Source organism: Temnothorax americanus, unplaced genomic scaffold, assembly GCF_048541705.1.
Source record: "Temnothorax americanus isolate GAGA-0224 unplaced genomic scaffold, ASM4854170v1 Scaffold22, whole genome shotgun sequence".
Taxonomy (NCBI): Eukaryota; Metazoa; Arthropoda; class Insecta; order Hymenoptera; family Formicidae; genus Temnothorax; species Temnothorax americanus.
The window spans coordinates 960883-984361 of NW_027509360.1; the positions used below are offsets into that span (position 1 = coordinate 960883).

General features: G+C 43.2%; 1 protein-coding gene across 4 annotated transcripts in view; it reads right to left on the reverse strand.

The window, feature by feature from the left end:
- Zfh2 (Zn finger homeodomain 2) overlaps nt 1–23479 on the reverse strand; it is a 140875-nt gene that overhangs the window by 30243 nt on the left and 87153 nt on the right. The window lies entirely within an intron of this gene.

Sequence of the window (23479 nt, forward strand, 5' to 3'; positions counted from 1 at the left end):
CTTGGAAGCAGGTCGAAAGGCTTCGCGAAATGTCGTCTTGTTGCGACCAATGTTGCGCGTTTTCTATTCATATTTTTTTTTTAGTCTATTTACTCCGGAGAAACGACATTACAGGCCAAACTCTCTCTCCGCCTCGACGCCTCCAACATCAATGTGTAGAATTCTTTCACAACCTCGTTCTGATTGCCGTCATAGACAGTGGCCTCTACTTGGCCACTATTGTTACAAGTTACAGTAGCAACGCTGACACGCGACTTTTATCTCTATAGGTATCTGAAAACCTTGGAAAATGCACACGAGGGCGATTGATGCGGGTAAGGCTGTGTTAGAAAAAATATGACATAATTGTCATATCTTACAGTTATATCATGTGCAACTAAAAAAATTTGCAAAAGAATCGGAAGAGCAACTCGGAATCTGAAACTTAAATTTTATTGATCAATTCTTGAAAGTGCACATTTCTCTATTGTATTTATTTTAATGCCTTCACGGGCATACACGCTTGTCGTCGTCACAGCGTTGCTACATTCAAATAGACTTAATAGACAATGTGAATGTTGAATGTCGAGAGTCGTTTTCAACATCCTTCATGCATTAACATCATATTAAATATCAAAAGTGTTGCAACCAGCAAGCTAAATATGTTTCTAACATTGCAACGCTTAAATATCGATGTCACGAGCGTTGACAAAGAAATCCTACATTTGTTTGGAATAACAATAACTAATCTTAGAATGGTTAGATTTGTTAGAATGTGTTCTTGTACAAGACCGCCTCGGATAGCTAGCAGTCGGTCCTTCTCTCTTCATGCAGACATTTTTACCCTTCGACCTTCGACTCCGAAGCGAGAAACTCGTTGCCTCGTCGGAATGGCAACACTGTAGTTAAGTATCTGCATGCAACAGCCTAACGTATAATTAAGACGTATCACGAAGAGCGTATAAAGTCCGTTCGACGTGTGGTATTAAATCAATCCTTTTTTGCTGGATGGATAGCGCGCCGCGCCGCTTCTGTTTCTGATCGAACGTTTCGCTTATTCGATTCATTATAAATTGTGCAATACATTGAAATAGATACATGCTATTTGCATAATTAAATTTTGAGACAAGGATGGAATAATTTCATTTTTTAAATTGTTTAAACATTTTACGTGACTGTGTAATTTTGAACAGTAACTTACTCAGATTTAGAGATTCTTCTGATTTTCAATTTTTTTATTTTTCTTTTAAGCGGAACGACTCAGTGGTAATAAAAGCGATACGCGAGGAGGAAAGAAAAGAACGTTGGAATGAATCTTTGCAGGAGCACGGCGCGGCGCGGGATGATCTAGCGATGGAATTTGGTTAAACAGTCGTCGACGACGGTCGGGCTCGGGTGCTTAATAAAAATCGAAGTCGTTCGTTGCGGTCCCCTGGCCCCCTTTCCTCTCACACGTTCTGCGGTCAAGAGGCGAAGCCAACTTGGAGCACATTGTTCTCCTCTCTCTCTCTCTTCCTCCCCCCTCTCTCTCTCCCCGTATTCGTTTGCGTTCTCGCACACACGTTGTAAAATACGTGTCTCTCGATTTTGCACGTGTGTCCACCTACACAAGCGTGCCCGCGCTCTCGTCTGTCCTCGTACACTCACGTGCGCGCGTATGTGCGCGCGTGTACGTGTGCGGAGCGCGCGAGTTGGCTACGAGTACGGTAGCGATACGTTTCTCCGACAAATAAATAAAACGAAACCGTAAGCGAGGGAATAAAATGTGATTTACAACGGTGGAAAGACAATGGCCGAGGCTCCGCACGATAATGTATGCGGATGGCGCGGACTGGTACCCGGGGATACTGACTTCTGATTGGTCGTGCCCCGACGCCACCGCTACAACGGAAAGCGATAAATAACTGCGAGCAGATAAAACCTTACTTTCTGCCTTCGGGCTTAGCCTGGGCACTCTCGGCATCGGGCTTAGCACTTGCTCGGAGCGCTTCTGTCCCTCTTCCTCTTCCTCCTTCCCGATTCCTTACCGCGCAACCCGTCTCTCCGGAACACCCTTCCTTCTCTCTTGCCTCTTTCCCTGCTTCTTCTCTTTTCTCCCGCTCGTTGTTTCCCGCGGCTCGCCTTCGTCGAGCGATTTCGATTCGTGAGGGCCGTCTCGCACGACAGTCGTCATCGTGTGCGATACGTCACGTCCCCTTTTTGTCCTATTTATCCTACTTCTCCCTTATCCTACTCTCACCCTATTTAAAATCCAGTTTTCAGAATCGTATTATCTTCATTTCGAGAAATAAGAGAATTACCAAAGTATTTCATGCAAAATTCAACTAATTTGTTAGTCGAGAGACATTTATTATAAAGAAAAGAATTGAATTCGTTTGATGTTCCATTTATATCGCTATTCCACTAGGGACTAAATTAGAAGCGTTAAACAAGTTTCCATCACTATTTATCATGTAACACTTTAAAGGTAATTTCGTAAGGTAGCTAACGATCTTTTCGAATCAGCTGTCGCTTTTGATGAGGTTTCATCCTTCGCTCCGTATTATCACCGCGCTCTGAGTTTACCCTAAGCTAAGAGGGTACTGTGTCGAAAATGGACGGCGATGTAAATTTTTTCCCGCCGTTGGCACCAGGGTGTCGGAAACAATGAAGGGCGACGTTACGAAGACGATCGATCGTTTGCAGGGGTCGGCGCGGTGACTGAAGTTCACTGGGGAAGTTTGGCCGAAGGGCTGACCGAGAGAGATGCTTGGCTTTACAGAAACATGATATGCTCCCCCTGCGACAGCTTGTTAAAAAATGTCTAATGGCCGATCTCGCCGCGCACTCTGATCCGGAAGACCCTTCGTAAAAGCCCAGCTTCTAATTTACGAATCGTTGCGAATAATATTTTCCCCGCGGTTATTAGTACAGAGTTTTCTAATTACATCATTTTGAAAAAGTTGATGGTTGTGATAAATCGCGTCTCATTCTGTAATCCTCTCTTTGTAAAAGTATCGTCGATACTATGAAAAACCGCCAAATGCAATTTCCGTGAATTAATTATATGCAGTGCATTGGAAAATGCTTGCCAACGAATTCGAACGTATTTAATTAAAAATCGCGAATTATCCGGAGCTACGTTCGACGGTTCACGGCGCGTAGAAATGGATGGTGTGGTAAAGGGTTCTGCAGCGAAATATATTGTACAAACGGCTTGGCGAGGGGATGGTACGGAGGGATGCAATTATTTAAAACAGCAATCACGGAAATGAGAAAGCGGATTGGATAGGTCCGCCATCTCTCGTTCGAGGACGAATATTCGGCCGGGCCTGCCAGGCGGAAAAATTCTCTAAAGGCTTTTCTTCCGGGCCGACAGGCAGCAATGCCAGCCCAAAAATCAAACGCGCGCGCGAGGGTTCATCCGCCTTTCGTTTTTCCTGCTCGCGGATCGTAATCCCGTCAGTTTTATTTGCACGTATGCTCGGTTTTGTGTAGGGTGAAATTTTATTTTGCGGGGTACGGCCTTTTTCACGAGGAAATTAGCTTAATGAAGATATTATATTTTCGCACTTTTGCGCGATAAATGAGGAAAATTAATTTCTCACGATTTCTAGTCCTAATCTCTTTTATTGAAACATTTCTTTGTTGTTTTTTGCATATTCGTTAACTAAAATATATGCAATTATTATTATTATTATTCGATTTTTATTATTACGACTAAGATTCTTCTCTGCAATTGCCATTATGTGTACAAATGTAACACTTTTTTTTCTTTATATTTATTCCCCTTTTTCTCTCTATTTACTATTCCAATTTTATCAAATTCTTTAATTTTATGAGCAAAAGAGCAGTGCAGTCAATCGATCGATTTTTCGATGGTATAAGCTGAAAAATGAATGCTCTGTATGAAAAAGAGGGTGCTGAGAATAACGCGAATTAGTCCCGAAGGATCAAAGCTTTCGACTGAGTCCACATAATTAAAAATTTACGAGTTTGTCGATCATGGCTTCCCCTATCTTTGCCATTCATAAAATTCATCCGACATTTCGTCGCTGTATGTAAGATACGTTATAACCCGAGGCTGTAATCAGCTTCACATAACAAATCACTTATTGAAAGGCTATGGAAAGGATTTCGCTAGAATCATATATCTTAAAAAAACTTTTAAGTAAGAATTCATCGTGCTATAACCGTGCAAATTGACACCAATAATTTTATGCATTTAGCTGATCTCCCACATTTGTACACGCGCAGTACATTTCTCAATACTTAATAATTCAAGGTGCGTGCAATCGAATGTTCAAAGTATGTATTATTACGTGTTTACATTGTTAATAATTATTATTAACGGTAACTCATACGTATGATTAAGCTGCATTGTCACGAAAGCTAGTGCGACTAACGGATGAATAACGGATCCTACGTAGATACGGATAAACGTACCGCATATAAATGGCAATTGGCAGCGATCGTTTGCCACACAATGGCACACGTGTACAATGTGTTTTCGAAATAATGGAACCGCCGGATAATCACGTGCACGACTCGAGCACGGTCAACTCTCGTCTCCGGCCATATTGCTCCGCGCGCTAAATCATATTAGGTTTATTGTCGCGACATGATCGATGAACGACGTCATCCGGCGATTACGCAGATTACGCCGAGGATCTCTATATTTGCTCACATGCGATCGTGTAGCGATGTAGGTGAAATCTACATCGGCCCCACCCTGTCCGAATCCTGCCCTCGCGAAGGTGAATCCTGGACGTTCCCTTCGGCTGGGACCCTCTTGAAAATTCGCCGTCGTCTTTTGTGTTTGTCGCGACGTCGAGAGAACTACTTTCGACGGGGACATTTGTTATTGGCTCGGATGATCGATCGCCTCTCCTCGATAATAGTCCGTTTACGTTAAAAGCGAAAGGAAAATGGCTCTGCGGGGTCACGGCGAATCGGACGTTGGACGTCGCCAGATTTAGCTCGTGAGGTCTTAATAAATTAATGCGATCGATTTGCGATAGTTACCTTAATAATAAATATCGAGTTAATGTAATAATAACTTTGATGGGCAAATTTAACTACACGTAATATGAGACGACTAATAAATTACCATGTTTGCTGGTCTCTTATAGCTTTTTCATAGTGAACATTGTTCTTCGGGTATCCTCGGGATAGATAGGAATAAACTGTACAATAGATAAAAGTTTTAATTTTTTTTTAGATATAATTCGATTTGGAGGATTCTATTTTATTTAGTATTGCTATATAAAATACGATACGATGAAGTGGTAGGATTATCGCACCGCAGAGAACTTTTAATTAAAAGAAATTCGTCGATTACTAATTTTGTTCAACGTAAATTAAATTTAACAAACTCGAGCGAGCTCGTGGCCGTAACAAGCGACATGTTTGTGGGAATTGCGAGTATCCATCTCGACCGATCTCCAGCTAACTTTCCACCCTGTTAAGTGTCTCGTCTCCGAGACGCAATCTCCCCATTTCTTATTCTCTTTTTCGTGGTTAGCCGGTCGCGCAGGCGAACAAGCTGTTATGCCCGAGGTAACGGAAGGCTCTTCTTAAAAGAGGGGCAGCCGGTATCGGGAGTTTAATATTCTCGTGGAAGCGTCTTACCCCTCTTTCACGACGGGGTGGCTTTTTGTACTCCGTCCGGGTCCTTCCGCTCTCCGCGAACCCCGCGCCGCTGTGTTGCTCGCGGCTGGCTTCGAATTTTAATAACTCCGGGAATGCTCAGAATCCAATAATGTCCTCTCCGCCGTTTCTCTCTCTCTCTCTCTCTCTCTCTCTCTCTCTCTATTTTTCTTTCTCTCACACATACACTCTCTCACTATGTCTGTCTCTCTTTCTTTTTCTCATAGTATATAGATACGTAGTGTCGCACACACGTGCGCCGCTCGTTCGCTTATGCGGCTTACATACGGAAGAGAGCAGCTCGCGCAGCCCGTCCGCCTTATCCATCCCTGAAATTCCACCCTCACGGACTCGCGACCCCGTGTGTCCTGCCTGACCCTCTTCCGGCTATCTATCGGCAGCGCTCCTGGAAATCTCATATTCTGGAATGACGACGCAAATTTAACTCCCCCGTCCCTTACTCCGGCACCAGTGCGGTGTCCTGTCGGAATATTCCTATCTCCACCCTCGAAATATCCTGCATATACCCGCGGCAAGTCGATTATGAATACGGTACGCCTTCGTGTCCCGACGACGTACGTAACTGGAGACGTAAAGTTTTATGAAAAGTCGAGGACGAGTCCCGAGAGTTGAAATTATAATGGAAATGGATGGTCGCTTAGCATTATTATAGTTCTTTTTTTTCCAAGGCAAAACAATACAAGAGATTTTATAACTACTTCAACTGTGATGTTGGTAAAATGGATATTTAATTGAATTCGAGAATTTAATCCAGTTAAATATATACAACGTGCAGCAAAATGGTGATTGAAATGAAGTACATTTATCTTAGAGATTCGAGAACATTTTTCAGGAGATATATGAAAACTGATTATACTTTTCTAAAAAAGTAATGCATCGTGACGAGAATAACGTAGAGATATACAAAAATCTATTCTAAAATTTTGAATATAATCGAGTTCTTCAATATAGTATTATAAACATCTGTTTTGCAATTTATTACGGTTGAAATGGAATATTACACATTGTGTATTTTCACATTGTCTGATTTTTTAATTGACTGTCTTTAATTCTGGTCAATCACTTTTTCCGTTCTTTCACGAATTTTAAGAATGCTTCACCTCCCCTTTCTTCGACATAGATGAGATCCATCTGCGATTTCTGAGTATGCCTGTGGCGATAAATTCCCGCGACCGCGAGTCCGCGTCGCAGAAACGCGTAGGGATGCTTTTCGATGTCGCGGAACGAGAATCGAGAATCGAAATCGAGGGAAAGAAGCAAACTCCTAGTGCCGGTAATGGTCGGGGAACGGCTGAAGGGATGAGCTTCGAGGAATAAGGTAAGGATAATCGAAGCAATCGAACGGCGGGCGGCAGTGCCGTTCGTGGGAGTCGAGGGCGTTGGGCCGCGAAATGAATTCTACCCCTCGGCGGAGGGTGGAAAAAAGAGGCACCCGTCGCGCCGGTCTCGCATACTCGCACACTCGCTGCACGTATATGCGCGAGAGCGCACACCACTATCGTTACCGTACGAGACGGCCGGGGCTGCTGGGAGAATGATAACGCCGCGTTAGAACGAAGATTTGTGAATACATTAGAGAAAATGCGCGGGGTCCTCGGGGAGGGCGCGCGAAAGGGAGGACTCTGAGGAATGGCAGGATGGTTCGTTCCCGGAGGAAAACGCTCGGGAATCCTTCTCCGCGCCCGCCCGGGTATTTATCTTCCACCGATCGCGCTGGGGTCGCGTCCCTGGAAAGTCAACGAACTTCGTTCTCTATCTCTCTCCCCGCTCTCCCGCTCTCCCTCTCTTCTTCTCGCGGCTCCAGAATTGCGAGCAATGTAATTTTTTTTGTCAACGACTTCTCGCTCTCGGGCTTCCCCGCGAGATTTTGTGCGTCTGCAGTCTCTCCACGCTTCTATTGAATGCCTTTGTGATTTGGCGCGGATCTTGGTTTTTTTCCAGAGGCGTAATCCCAACAACTTGAACGATTTATTACGTTTCGTCATGTAGCGGTTTGGTAATATCAGTTTCGACTTTATTAATCTGATAAAACTAGCTTTCTTTAACGAATAACTAATGGTCGACAAAACCTATTTTAGTTAAGGATTTGTCAATTGTAAAACAATTTAATATTTTGCTTGGAGGATAAAATATATATGTACAGTTATGTAGATTCTTTCTCTTACTGCCGCTGGCCTTCTTTAGTAACAACAAAGGATCACTCGCTCGTGTGTCTCTGATAAGAGGTCTCGATTAACCGCGCTAGGGTTCCCGTCCGCTCCGTGTGAATTATCGTTCGCGTAATCAACGATCGGCGCGCTTAAAGAGCGCCAAATCTCGCGACAGTGATAAAAAGAGCCGTCGGTATTACGAAGGTGGAGACACACCGTTTCGGGCCGCGCGTGTTCCTTCTTTCGCCCTCCGCTCCGATCCGCCCGTCGGTCCTCTCCTCCCGCTCGTTCACTTTCCCGGCGAGAGACTGATGGCGGTTTATATTACGCGGATTCATATTACCACCAATTAAACTCCTATACTACCTCGGGCCCATGGTGTTCATACGTTATACTGGGGGATGCGAGACGTTGGTACCTGGTGCACGGCTATATATGCGGCCACGAGATCTTATATAGGGTGGCTGAGTTACAAACTTGTGGTGAATCGACTTGTAGATGCGACAGTTATCGCTGGTCGTTATAATTTTTTGCGATCTTTGTCGTATCAGCGAGCATACAATTATTAATATCACTATCGCATTTTCGAACGGTCGTCTGTTTAGAGAGTGGATTATTTGTTTAAAAAATATAATTGTCTCTCCCGTTATATCGACCGAATAAAGTAAATTTGAGTATGGCGAGGAAGCGGCATTTATCATGATTACGTAGGAAGGATTCCGATCGTGCGGGAGTTGAGATTTCTTTGTATATCGATTTCGGTCTCTCTTCTCATGAAGCATCGACTTTCTGATTAACAACGTGCCAAGCATTTCCACTTCATCATGACGGCCGTTATCGCGCCTAAAGGATAACATTTGCTCCTTCGTAAACGACTCGATGACCTTTGCGTGCAACGGTCTGTCTTGCGAAAAGTCCCTGGGCGAGGTGACTCGCAATTAGAGGTAAAAGTCATGGTGCCCGGAACGGAGCGGAGATGAATAAGGCTCTGGAAACGGATTGGTGGGGCAAGTACGGAATCACGTGGAATGAGTGACGATTTCGATCCTCGGTATCGGCGGGTGATCCTCGACATGGTGCAAGGATGAAAGATCGCGAAAGATCAAGGCTACGTCAAAGACCGACTTCATTTCGTTCTGGGTCAAATGAGTTCGAAGGTTGACACGAGTCAAGCTGCGATTATTTACCGCGCGATTGACACATTAATTCGACGTAAATTGCAACAGAATCTCTTTTTTCATAATTATATGCATATACATATATATTTATTATATGTGAACGATATATGTTTATCTAATCAATTCTCATCTTTAGAGATCTTTTAATATGTTCAAACAGATAACTCTTGACAAGTACTGATAATTTAAAGAGCATCAGTTCGTAAAAGGATAGATTTAATTAAAGATTAAAATAATAAGGAAAAAGTACTTGTATTCCAATTAAAATTGCCTCATTTTTTCATTGTACCAGCTAAATTAAAGATAATAGCAAATTATTGTTCCCGGATAATTCTATAAGTGAACTGTAAATTGCAATTCTCTGCCGGAGCACCCGGTATGTACGAATGCAAGGATACCTCCGCGAGAGAGGAGACATTAATATTAAGCGTCCCCACTCGAGCTGCAGGAAGATCGCCGATAAGGTTTTTATAGTGCGGCCGGGTGGCAGACTCGTGCACTGCCAAATCACGCGTTCTCCACCTTACATATCGAAATTCAGCGATGTGCTTGAAACTATCATCAAGATTTAAACAGAAAATATCACTTTTAAACAACGCGCGACAGAATATCGAGGATAAAATAGGAATAGCTTAATATCGGATATTTATAACATATATCGAATTTATAATACTTTATATTGTCTTTAATTTTTTTACTGGAATATGAATATATTTCTCTGTAGAGTTAGGTTCTTTAGGATCTAGTGGATCTATTGTGGCGTACTGGAAATACATTCGATCGTGTCCATTGAATAGTTATTAAAGTCGCGACAATACGATGTAACAAGTCGTATAACAATATCAGACGAGTCGTTATATCGCGCCACGCTTCTTTATGCTGATTCAGCGAGACGCACGTGCAAGTTGTCCCTTTGGATTTATTGTGTAGCATTGCCTTAAATGTGATGCGAGATTGAAATGTACCGGGTAAAAAATTATGGTTTTAAATTATGTGCGGGTTGTATAGACTCCGTTGAGTCTACAATCATCGGGTCCGCGTTATCAATAATTCATGTTTGAGTCGATAATGGTAATCTCGATGAAGAAATTACATATAATATCCAATTTTTTAAAACTTGCAAACGTTTTTGTGATTTATCGTTTATGTAAATCTTGTTATTCTGGTCTGCTCAAGGAACGCGGGCATATTTCAAAAGTTTAGTCGGATATATAAAACGGTTCTTTGCGATCTTACGTGGATCCGAACGATATTCTTTGTAATGGCCTCTGTCTAAAATTAGCAAATTAGACACAATGGACTGGGCTAGGACGAGTCATCAATTTCGCGGACTCCAGGACGGCACCTAAGACAGTGAAGTCCTCTACCCGGATTCTCAGAACTCATTTCAATGCCTTTGGTATAATTCTATGCCGACTGACTGGCGACTTCTTTCACGTGGTGCATTCGAAGATTTCGAAATTACGAGTTAAATCGGCCACGGCTGATAGTTACATATACATTACGTAATCACCTCTTAAAACGTATATCTCATACTCTAATTTTTCCACATAATAGACATCAATAAATTAGACCAGAATTTAATTTAATACACGGAACTTTGCATAAATAAATATACGAGACAATTATTGCATGTGCAAGCCGTAAAAGTTAAGTATTCACGATTAGTAGACATTTTTCTTCGTATTCATCGAGGTGCACGCCCGTCTTAATTGTCCCATAAATATTTGCTCATTGTACGATCGTGACCCCGAACGCAAGCTCAACATTTTATCGGCGATGCGCCAGTTAGCAAGCGGACGGCAATGACTGGGTGATGGCGGGAATTCAGCGCCGGTTAGCCCGAAGCTCCTCCGGGATTGAAAGTTCACTGGCATTGGGATTATCGTGAGGGCAACGATACGTGCGAATCACGTCGCGAGTCACGGCCCCTTTCGTGACCGACGCTCGTGAATGCCGATGGGCGTATTCGTGTGTACGTCAGAAAGGAAGGATCGATCCTGAGGATCGAGGAGCCGGGGCGTCCGTACGGAGGCAGCGGTAGCGGTTTTCTCTCCTGTGGCGATTAACATGCCATTATGACGAAACCGCACATTAAATACCGGTTGCGAGGGAATTAAATAATGATTGAAAGGCGCGTTTATTATCGTCCCGCGAAAGTGAAGAATCACGGTCTAGAATTCTGTCAATCCAGCGGTACTCCGTCCTCCCCTGTCGAGAAAAGAGAACGCAGGATTCTCTTTGCCGAATGGCATCGTTAAAATCGCTCAAGTCCCGTTGCACTCGCGGAACATAATGGGCCTTTGAATTTGCGTAATTGTTTGCCCTCAATGAAATTTAAATGACAAAAAGTGTGTTTAACGTGATGCGCCGTAATTTTATGCAGTTTATAAAAAATTATAAACGAAGTCTGGGATAATCTAGGAAATAGATCCGCTACGTTTAACAATATTAATTTATGTAATGCTTTCTACAGTTAGTTGGCTTATTATCACTATTAATATACTTCGTATTCGTATTTCATTATTATTTATCGAAACAGCATTTAGTTATACACAGGTATATAACGTTAGTGTAAGAATTTTGCTATTCTAGCAAAGAATGAAATATCTTGTCATATCCTGCATGCTGAGAATATTTGTTTAGGAGCGATCGCTTCTTCTTTTCTTCGTTTCTATAAACGCACCACCGGAGCCACGAACCGAAACTCTTATCTTACGTAGGGAGGGGGAGGACTGTAACTTTTTTAATTCGTCTGCCAAGTTTCCTCGACCGCAAGCTCGGCGACCGTGGCTTGTTTAGCTTTCGTAGGGACCAGGGCGAGATAAATAAGAAGACGAAGTGTCGGCGAGAGAGGAAAAAGAAAAGGAGGTTGAGGAAGGGGATGATAGAGGAGGAGAACTGTCTAGAGAGGGAAGGGGACAGCGAGAGCGGCGGGCAAGTGCCCCCTTTGTAGTCGGTGGGTGATAATTTTTAATCAGTGCGTCGTAGCTCTGCCATGAAGGAACCCGCTCCTTTGTGCTCCTTTCGCGAGGAACCAAGCATGAAAGAGAAGATATTGACCGAGGATCGCAAGGCGGAAGGACAATAGTTTCGGGATAATTGGAAGTGGTTGGGGGTTCTGGATCGGCGAGCACATAATCGCGTAACCCTGATTTTCAATAGGATCTTTTTGCGCGGGTCCGAGGACCGTGCTTCTTTCGCCGCATTATCGGCAGCGGGAGATTGTATCATAATGAAGAAGTGTTTCTTAAATGCATTCATGTCCGTCCCGACGAACATCGTTACAATAATAGCCTTTATAAATTTTGTTTAGGACGTCTGTTTGCGTTAAGATTAAATTTTTTTATTTTTTGAAGCAAATATTCACGATAGAATTCACAAGGAAAAACTAGATTTATAGGACTGTTATAATACTGTCCTGCGTGATCGAAGGGTCAAAAGAAAACTTTCTCAAGAGCTACAAAAACGTAGCTCCTTCAACAGGCTAGGTTATTAACGCTCTCAAAGGTCTCGGAATTATGAAAATGTAGTCTTTGAGAGAGAATATTTCTTTACTATATTTATATTCGCAAAGTATTATATATATATATATATAAGATTATCAATTTGGCAAGCTCAAAGATATTTTTGTGACAAGTAACATTTTACGTTCGAGGAAGAAAAAATTACTTGAATTAAAAGATCACCCTAATAATGTCTTGATAGAGATATAGAATGATACTGCCTGAACGTTTTTTATTCTCGCATAGCGTAGATCGATGGTTAATGAAGTTAACAGAACGAGCGACTCGCGTGCAGGAAATGGTTCTTCATTGAATTAATAAATCATGCCGGCGTATTCGCGGGCATAATTGGAGGTTCATGATTTTCGAAACCATCCGCGGCCGACGCTACCGGCCGATTAATCTACAGAGTGATTTACTCGAATTAGTGAAACTATTTCTTTGCACGGCGATATTTTCGAACGTTAGAGACTTGACGAGCCATATGCAAACCGCGATGACGGCGATTATCGATGTTTTCCCGAAAACGGCCGGTGTTCATGCCTCGTTCGTATCCATCACTGGATGGGGGTTCTATATATGGCGTGGGTGAGGAACCAGGTATACGTGTTTGCGTATAAAGGGAATACATCGGCGGTATGTTGGGGGCGAGGGGGAGCCAGAGAGGGAAAGGGAGGACAGCGGCGCATTCCAAGCCCATTCAGACGGCTATGCTCGACGTTGTCAGACATGCTCACAGACAAACGGTCAGACGCTCGGACGAACCTTTTCTCAATCAGGCCAATGCATTTTAAGTTAATTGTCTCGCGCTGTTGGTATTCCGTCGTTATTCTTTGTCTCGTTTTATTAAAACAGGGTGGAACAATAGTCGTGACAGGAAGAGGTAAGAAAGTTTCCTGTCGATTTCTATTTTTTTTTTACATCTCTGAAAATAGCTTCTGAGAAAGAAATCTGCGCCCTTTGCGTTTTAGGCAAAAAAGGGTTTTTTTCAAACTTGATATAAAAAAGAGGGTAGGCAAGAAAAGGAAAATGTTCAAACATTGATGCGGCTACGCTTTCTGCCTTGATAATGTAGGTACATTGTCATCAATTAGCTCTTAAATTTCTCTTAACGGTTCTACTGAATTTCTATTAAGGCAAAATTAGATTCCAATACGTTGGTCACGCTGCAATCGCGGAGGCTCGCGGATGTAATTCGTTCTCATCATGTAGACTGTGCTGTAACTCATGACAACCTAATTGCAATAACGGCAATTATTGTGAATGAAATGTATGGTTCATGATAGCTTCGTGATTGGTAGTAAACATCAAGTGTAGTATCTCAAGATTTTTTAAAGAAGCTTTTGCGAGTTTAGGCTACGAGAAAGTCAATCTTTCGCAGTGCAATAATTTGGGCTAAAAATTACAACTTTCTTCCTATTATAACTGATTCACGCGAAACAATCTTACGTTAATGAATAATATGGATCTAATTTAACTCGTAATTTAACCCGTTTTCAACGGATTAACCCTCGTCGTCGTTGCACCGCGAAACCTTCGCGATATTAGATCCGACGAAGGAGAGATTTAACAAGAAAGGAGGGTGGGAGGGGACGGATCAAAGGTAGAGATGGACCAGACGTCTCTCTCGCATACCACCAATATCTCCGCCACGAAGTCCTTAGTGGCTCCGTTGGACAGCCACGGCGATGACGCGACACTACCGGAGTTAAGTGGCGAAACGCGCGGGTAAAAAGCCGTATGAAAAACCGAGGGCGAAGCGGCTGAAACAAAGGAGGTGCGGAGGTGTGACGAAACGACGAGGGAGAAAGCCCGAGAAGGAGGAGAAAGACAGGAGGAGGTGAGACGGCGAGATCTCAGGCTTGCCGACCAAGTCTCTCATCCTCGTCTCTTCTACCTACCGTTCGTGAAAACGACGATCCTTCAAAAAATTCATTCCCGCCGCGCGAACGTCGCATCGAGCCCCTTCTTTCTCTCTATCCGATGCGATTTCCTACCTAATGATCTCGAGGCACCCTCGAGAGACGACGACGACGACGACGACGACGACAACGACGATAACGACGATAACGACGCGGGAAAAACAGGTTCGTTGCGAGCGGAAAAGCGTGCTCGCGCCGATCGCTCTTTTCCTTAAATTCGATTGCGACGAGAAGCATCGTTCGACGACGATCGGAGATGCGAATTTCAATCTTCGTATTTCCAATAGAACTAAAGTATCTCCTGCGCTGCGGTACGCGTTAGAGATTACCCGATATCGCGTTGTCAAATTGAAAGTAAATCAACGTTAAATTCGGAAGTACGGAGAGAGTTTCCAGTTATCTTCTTTACACAATCGTCTGATCGCGTTAACGATGTCCAAGACAGATATTTAGGACAATTATGCAATACGAAATATAAATGCAGATCTGCTATCTTAATATAAAAGAAAAAAAAAAGAAAGATGATTTTTGTACGTGTAACGTTCATCGACCGCGCGAGGGAGCTTGATCAGAGCTGGCGAAGATTATTGGAGCGGGCTGACGTGGGTCGGGATAAAAATTATTTTTCGCCTTGATTGAGATCTCCTGGGAGCAAGTCCGTGAGATCGTGCGTGTGCGCGGCGCGGTACGGCATCCCTGCCCTATGAAATATCAATGGCTTATTACTAATGTAATCTTTCGCTCAATACTCGATGATTGCTGGACACACAGATCCTGTTATATCCGTTAGACTCACTACAACGTCGCTCTAGGATCTATGAACGTTTCGCCTGCCCGCATAGCTATAGTCTAGTTAATCAAAGATTCTACTGCATTAAAGAAAAGAAGAGTAATGAAGAGGCTGTCGGGATAATTTAATTGAAGATTCATAAAAATAGCTGTTAGCATTAAGACTTCAAGCGGGAAGCTACTTTAATAAATAATTATTTATTTGCTTGGAATGGAGAAAAGAGGATAATAAATGATGATTGATTAATTTTATTTCATAACACACACAAACAAACACAACAAAAACGTTAGATATATACAACTAATATACAACAACGTATACCTATCTGTATGAAAAAGCTTCAAGGAAAATGTGACTGGATCTCGAGCGCCGCGCCGCAGAGATGCGAGCCACCGAAGGAGAATTCTAAATTCTCAGACACTGACGAGTAAATGTGATACGAGCAGGGACGAGGAGAATGACACGGATGGCTTCGTGTACGAGGGTGAAAAAAAGTAATCGAAATAAATCCAAGAGACCAAGTCGCGAGCAGACTTGCATGCCAAGCGGCCATTTTTAAAACTCCACCGGGAAAATAAGAAAAACTCATCAAGTAGGGATGATTGCCGTTCCATTCACCCCCGACAGCGAGCCACTGGCAACCCTCTTCACCCTCGGGAACCACCTCCAGCTCTATAATACTACCACTACTGCTGCCTGGCTATAATCTAGTCTCCCTTATAGATCTCGAGGAATTCGCCTACGGGTTATTGTCCAAGTATCTGCGTACTGCTACGTTCAATAATCGAAGAATACTGAGTATATTAAAGATATTCTCGGCGTCGTTCTCCCACGTTACAATCTTTCTCGAAGAAGTTTGACGGATTGTTATCAGAAAGTTTGTAACGAGCATTCTTCTTCGTTACAACTTAATGGAACAATATTGATTTTCATGCGTTTCTTATTGCAGTACGACAGTTTATACGAACATAATACGTAATATGTTATTATATGCTAATATCTCAATTCTAAATTAGTCTCCAGACTCTGCATCCATTTTCCATTAAATTATGTAACATGAAAATGTTATTTCTTATATTATATCCGTCACGTGCAATCGCATCTCTACTCTAGTTCTTAACAATGTGACGTGTCTTGATATTTCGTTAAGTGGTTCGGGTTTCCTTTTTATATGAACATTATCTCAACTCTGTAGCCTCTAAACTCTGCGTACCCGTTTTCCATTAAATTATGTAACATGATTGTTATTTCTTATCCGTCACGTGCATCTCCAATTCTTAATAGAATGTGACGTATCTTGACATTTCGTTAAGTGGCTCTGGTTTCCTTAGACTTTAATTTTAAGAAAATGACATATTCACGTCCACAATGAACAACAAATTAATATTGTTAAGATTGCAGATTCCTGCACTCATTCCTACAAAATATGTCGTCTCTGTCCCTGTTAGTTTTGCATGCGCTTAGGGTGATGGCTCATTCCTACGTAACTTTCCGTAGAATCCGAAATTTTCTGCGATGCCGCGATCAAGGAATATTTTTATGAGCACGGCGTTGGTAACTGTACACGAATGTGTCCGCCTATATATACATACATATACATACATACATACATACATACATACATATATATATATTTCTCATGTAATACGATACGGCGGGCGGCGGTGCACGACCTCGATACAAGCTAATTTCGAATTCGAGCCCCTTCCCTCTGTCGTCCTACCTGAGTGGAGCGCCGTAGCTCGGTCTCGGAGAAAAATCTCATTTTCTTCGCCCTAAGGGCTCCCCCAAGAGCCACCGTCTCGCACGACCCTGCGCGAGCGCCCGCGAGCCCGGCCAATATTTGCCTAAGGAAATTCAGAAAAGTTTACACACGAGCCCCGGAGCCGGCTGCCTTCCACAAGCCGGGGTTTTTCTTCAAGTCAATTTTCTTTCTCCCTCTCCCCCTTCCCCCCTCGACCCACCGTATCCTCCCTCGCGCGCCAACCTCCGAGAGAGAGCAGCCGCCCTCCTTAATAATATCCTCCGCGCGAGAAGATAGCGAGGAGGCTACGCGAAACGCAAACGCGCGTAAGAAATTGATCGCGAGATACATTACCTTCCATTACGGCGAGTACACAGTATCTCGCGGGCGATATAGAGTATCGCGTGGATCTGCTGGAGAATATTTTCTGGGCAGATTCCTCGGCGATTTGAAGACGACTCGCGTTCAACGGGAATTTCCAGGCATCAGGCGTGGAAACTTTGCGTGAATTAGAATTTCGAGATATAATACAACTAAGGAGTACAAAGGATTTATTGATGTATTTCTCATTGATTCCTGCTTGAATTAAATTTTATTCTCCCGAGTATTGCAGACTTCAATTAGATTCGAAATTGAATATCGTCAATTTAATCGTGATACCTCGTGCATATTTCGTGTAAGCAGAGGAAAACGCTGATCACGATTTCAATCATATTCCCTCTATCTTTTCGATCAATATGTAGCTGCTAAACCCAATACGGCCTCTCGCGGTAAAACGAAATCGTTAAAGGCAATAGTTTAGGAAACGGAGTACGTGTTGTCGTGTTAGGAGTCTTATCGCGTGAAGCGTCTTCGTGTCCGCGCGGGGCCGAGTGAGACGTCCCTTTTTCGGAAGAGCATCCTAGAGGACGCTCGTAAAAGCGGCACGTAAAAGCACCACCGACCCCCGCCGCGGCTCCCTCTGACATTTACGGGATAATCGCACGCGACGAAAGTCGCCCGGTCCGCGTCTCGCCGCGAGTGCTTAACGCGGTGTTCACGAGCATGGCGAAAATTCTTTTTCTCGTTGTCGTCGTCATCGTCGCTGGTAAAAAGCACAATTATTGCCGCATTACGTTCCCGGGGTCGTCGTCGTTGTCTCTCTCTCTCTCTCTCCTTTCTCTTTTTTGCGCGCGGCGATGCACCGCGCTCGCGCGCGTAAAAGCCACTCCGAAGCGTCGCTGAACGGACTCTCGAGAGTGACGATTGCGCGAGATAAACTCGCCTGTTTACGGCGTTTTACGGGTGTCCGTCTTACTTTGTGTATCTTACGCTTGGGACAGTAACGTTGAACGTCCTGTTTTATGCCGTTGGTACATCCGCGTCGTAATTGAAAAACAAGCTCGAATGAACGACGCGTCCTGTCGCGATGCTTGTCGTTCGAATTACGAATTATCGTCGCGATTATCGGGAAGTTGTCGGGAGAAATTTTATGTTTTGGTCTTTTCGCGACAAAAGATTGTCTAATTTTTTGTTCATGATTTTAACAACGCATATTTCTCGCTAGCCCGAAAATCTGGACCAGAACGAACGAATTAATGATAAAATTAACGAAGCATTTTTACAACTCGCTGTCGCGAGCATCTTGCTTTCCGATTAAGCAGATTTCCTCGGTTTGTCGGGACACGACAATGTCATGAGCGATAGCATCGAACCAGATAAATCCCTTTTCTGGTCCACGATTCTCTATAGACTGGAAAAAGAAGTTTGCGTCAGTCCTTAGTTCCGAGGCAGGAACCTGGGGGGATTTGAATACGATCGATTCCCAATAAATAAGGATTCTCGTGATAATGGCGCCCGTTCCTCCATGTGGAAAGCCGAACGAGGGCGGCGCGGCGGCGGGAACGGAGGGGGTGGGCTTCCTATCTGTAAAAGATAACGAGACAGCCCTTGGCGGCGGTAGTTGGGTTGGGCTTCGTTAGACTCGTTCGGAGCTCCTCTCCGGGGTTCTTCAACCTTGTTCCGTCGACTTGCATAAAAGCGACGATAGAAAGGGGGACCTCTATACGCTTACTAAAAGTTCTCAAATAATCTCTCTCTTCAAACGACATAGAAGTAATAGCATTACATAGCACATCGATGTTAAATTCTGCGAGTTCTAGAAGAGAGAGAGAGAGAGAGAGAGAGAGAGAAAGGAGAAGCAAAGAATTTTAATTTAATATTACTGCGATAGAGAATTAATAATACTCTCGCAAATTTTAATTTAATTTTGTGCTAATTTTAATTTAAAAAAAGTGATTTGAATTGCTTTCTCTCTCGCGAGAGAATTTTAAATCAAATACTAAATTCTTTCAGAATTTATTTCACACGCGCTCATGTTTTAATGATATTCGCATTAAAAATTCCTCTGCAATAGTTTTTAAAATTCTAGAAATCGCGGAGCGAATGATTATCCCATCGAATTACAAGTGCTATCGAAATGAAATCGTAATTACGATGACGATGTCGAACGCGCTCTCGGACGTTAACGCGCGACGACCAGAAATCAGGAATTCTCGGACTGTCGTACGATCTGGCGCTGATTTATGACAAATAAGAGAGCTCGGCCCAGGTACGCACGTTTCAAGCGGTATAACCAGGCGCGTACCAATAATGAATACGTATAAGGACGGGGAGAAGGGGTCCCCCTCTCGAAGAAGGGAAAAGAAACCTGGGTACGAGTGAGTCGACTTATTTGAAATGTAAAGACGCGTCTCCGCTCCTCTCTCTCTCTCTCTCCCTCTCTTTTTACGCAATATCCCTCTTTCTTTCTTTCGTTACGTCTCGGATATTCCATCGGCGACGGTGTGTGCGCGTAGAGAATCGCGTGTTGCGAGCGCACACGAGCGCTACGTAAAATTATTTATATACGTGCACTCGCCCCGCACGTCTGCGCGAGACGAATGTGTGCACGTAAATGTATGTACATATCGTACATGTCATGTAGATGCGACGGAGAGTTATTTGGCTCGCTCGCTTCTGCGATCTGTGTTCTTCCTGCGCGATTCCTCGTTACTCCTCCAAGATGCACTTCGCTTTTCAAGTGCATATCATTTTTGTCCTTCTACAGAGTGCCGCCGCTTCGTACGTTATCAAAGGATCTTGAACATATGAAGAGTTTTCGGTATGTCGCTCAATTTATTTCATTCAAGATTTAATTTCGAACATCCGAATAGGATGGACTCAGACACGGGTTCGCAACGGTAGATATGTATTTCTTAAAAATCGACGGTTGACAACCTTTTTGCCTCGGCCGCTTTTGATTTCCGCCTGAAACGTCCGAGTGGAACGTTCGAGCGGTGGAACGCGAAGAAAGAGGAACGAAAAGCAAGACTGCGGTTGTTTCGGACTGCACCGCACCGTGCTCGCACCTGTGTATACTAACACGGATGTATGCGAGGGTATCCGTGAATCCCATCGGGGATATACCTGGATGCATTCTTCACTCGGCGTGCACGCGGATTATCCGTAAAACGCCTCCTATTATGATTATCCGTACGTTGCACCGCGATCCAGATGTCTGTCCGTGGCATGGCACGTTTCGATCGGGCGGATCTTCGTACGTGATCGGTAAGAGGGCAGTTTCTTTCCTACCCTTTGTGATCGCGTTCGCGTGCAGCGATGCCGACGATTTCGGATCGTCGGATGGCCGTGTCCGGATCGACGCTATCGATTATTGCGGTAATAGACGCGCGGTGTAAATCGCGAATAAACGGAATACGATCGAAAAATCGACGAAGGGAATCGGGTTTAACGAGCGCTACGATGTCGCGATTTCTCGCGATGCCCGCGAGATACGCGATACTTCAGCGCTGCATATTTTATTGCATTTTTATAGAAATCTCATTGATTTTTAAAAATGTCTCATAGAAATGTCTCTTGCAAAAATGCGATGACACTTCTCTTTGACATTATGACACGTCTGCATTGGTAAAGGTATTATTGATTGCGCGTCAGAGGATTCATAATATTAAACGTATTAAATATGCTAAAGAAAATAAAGAGAGCTGCAAAGACTCGTTATGAATACATGCATACCGATGCGTCTCTCATCCCGTGCGCAGTCGGTTTATCCGTAAAATGCGTGCCATTACGATTATCTGTACGTGACACGTCCCGATCGAGCAGGTCGTCGTACGTGATCGGCAACGGGGAGGGAATTTTCATCCTTCGTGCACGATTGCGTACGGTCGTTAGCAATCGTTGCACGATGACTATATGGATCAGCTTTGCTCCGAGGCAAATTTCAAGGCAGATGAACGGGGATAAGTGAATACTTTAATATGAACGTTATCTTCTTTTTCTTTCCCGGTTCAGTTCGAGCGAATTGATCATTACGTACAAACTGAAATTACTAAATGGACGCCATAACCACATTTTCTCATTACAATTGTGTAAAAATCAAACGATGGGGAAAAAATAAAAAATTACGATCGCAGAATCGATTTTTTTTTATTTTTCGCACAGCGTTCTCGCGAATTTTTTGATTACAATAATAATAATGATTTTTTAACAATAATAAACAGTTAAATACAACAAAAGGATATGCATAAATTTTTATAATATTATTGCTAATGTGTGCAATTATTGATTCGGAGGTATTAATTGATGATCATTGTGAATGCAGGCGGTAGGTCCGCATGATTGATCACCAAATGTCTCTTGCCAGTAGTCGAGTATTTGCGAAATCGTCTAGATCCAGATGTTCGTGACGGTTTTGATCAAAGTGATCTTTGTGCGGCCAGGTAAGAGAGAAAAAAAGACTGTTTCTTTTGTGCCCTAGCGCACACTGTGACATCAATAGTCGCAGGTCGATCACGCCGGACACGTTTTACGATCGTCGTCGCGAGTACTAGGCGGATTTTAAATTAAGCAAGCATGTCGCCTAAGTATCGTTGACACGTGGACGTTAAGTACCGGTTTGTTCATTACAAACGTGCTTTATTAGCGAATTTGCGAGATACGTTAAAAAAACATTTATAATCTCTCTAGTTGATTTCTTAGCTGATTTCTTGATTTCCTAGCTGCGCGCTTTCACCGACATGCATTAAAAAATAAATTGTTCATAAAAATATAAAAATGGTTATTAAACATGCATGTACAAGTTCTCAATTTTTTTATTACATCTTTTGTCAAGGTATTAAACTTCAACGTTATCGTTGTAATTTGTAAGCTTGTGCTCATATATATATAAGGATTAAAACATTCAAACGAGAGTCGCGTCGGGCGTCGTAGTTCGATTCTTTTGCTGTCTGAATTGATCGATGGTGCGTACTGCTGGGTATTGGGAAAAATGACGAAGGGTGAGTTTTGCCTCTCGAAGGACGGAAAGGAGGAAGGGTTTCGCGTACGCGGGTACGTGATCGGCATTAACCCTCGTCAGTCTTCGTTTCTTTTTGGCTGAAAAAAGGGCACGTTTTAAATTTCCTCGGTTATTCCGAGGGTGGCCCTCCTTTGATCGGGCGAATGTCATTAGGGCTTCTGCTCTTACGAGCTCGTCCTTGCTGTCAGAACCCACGCCCGAGCTCGAATTCGGGGGATTTCTCTGACAGATTCGCCAGGAAACTATATTATTCTTCCAGCTCGAACTTTAAAACGTGTCAAATTTATTTACGCGACATAATTTTTTTTTTTACTGGTACATACTAAAATATGCATTTTTGTAATATTGTGTATTAAGTTGAAATCGTAAATTCTCTTAACGAGATTTATCTAAAATCTCATAATTAATTACTTTATATTAAATTGCCTGTTTTTGAAATAGAAAATCTGTCGGCTTGAAAATTTTAACGTCACCTCTATTAAATCATATTTCTTTTATTTGAGGGAATACAATAACTTGTAAAAGTACATAGCACATTTGTTACATTAATGCACACAGTTAAAATTGGCGCAACGGCCAAATGGCAATGGCGGTCTTTCAGCTTCGTTAGCGTTAGGGGTAACACACATCGGGGTATCGTAGAAAAAACGTTAGGGGAGGTATCGTTCGAGGTATTGATTGCCGATCGTGTCGCGCACCCCTGACGTAAATTATCATCGACGATACTAAAAAAAACCCTGAGTCATCGAGCGCTCGATAGTCACCCTTCATCGACCGATACGAAGCATTTATTTCGTTCGTTCTGTATTCCATCGACGTCTAGTTCCGCATTTCTCTTCGTGTTTCATTATCTTGAAAATCGACGAAAGGGCGCGCGCGTGCGTTTCGAGTGATAAAAATATACGCAAATTATGGGAAATTAATAACTTCCGATAATTAGACCATCTGTACAATACCGAATGCCGCGGGGAAATCTTTTTCGACGGAACGCGGATCGTGTAAGCACTCGAGTCTACCACAATCTATAACGCTCAACATTTTGTTACGTGGATTGTGCAGCGGTACGAATCAACGAAAATAATTCAATTCCGCGATCATTAAGCGGTCAATTTTCCGTATCTACGAAGACTCGCGAATAAGTGTGATAAGTGATGCGGCGTAAAGTGCGAACAGGAAGCAATTAGCAGCCGCGCTTTCGCGGATTATGGTTCGGAGACGTT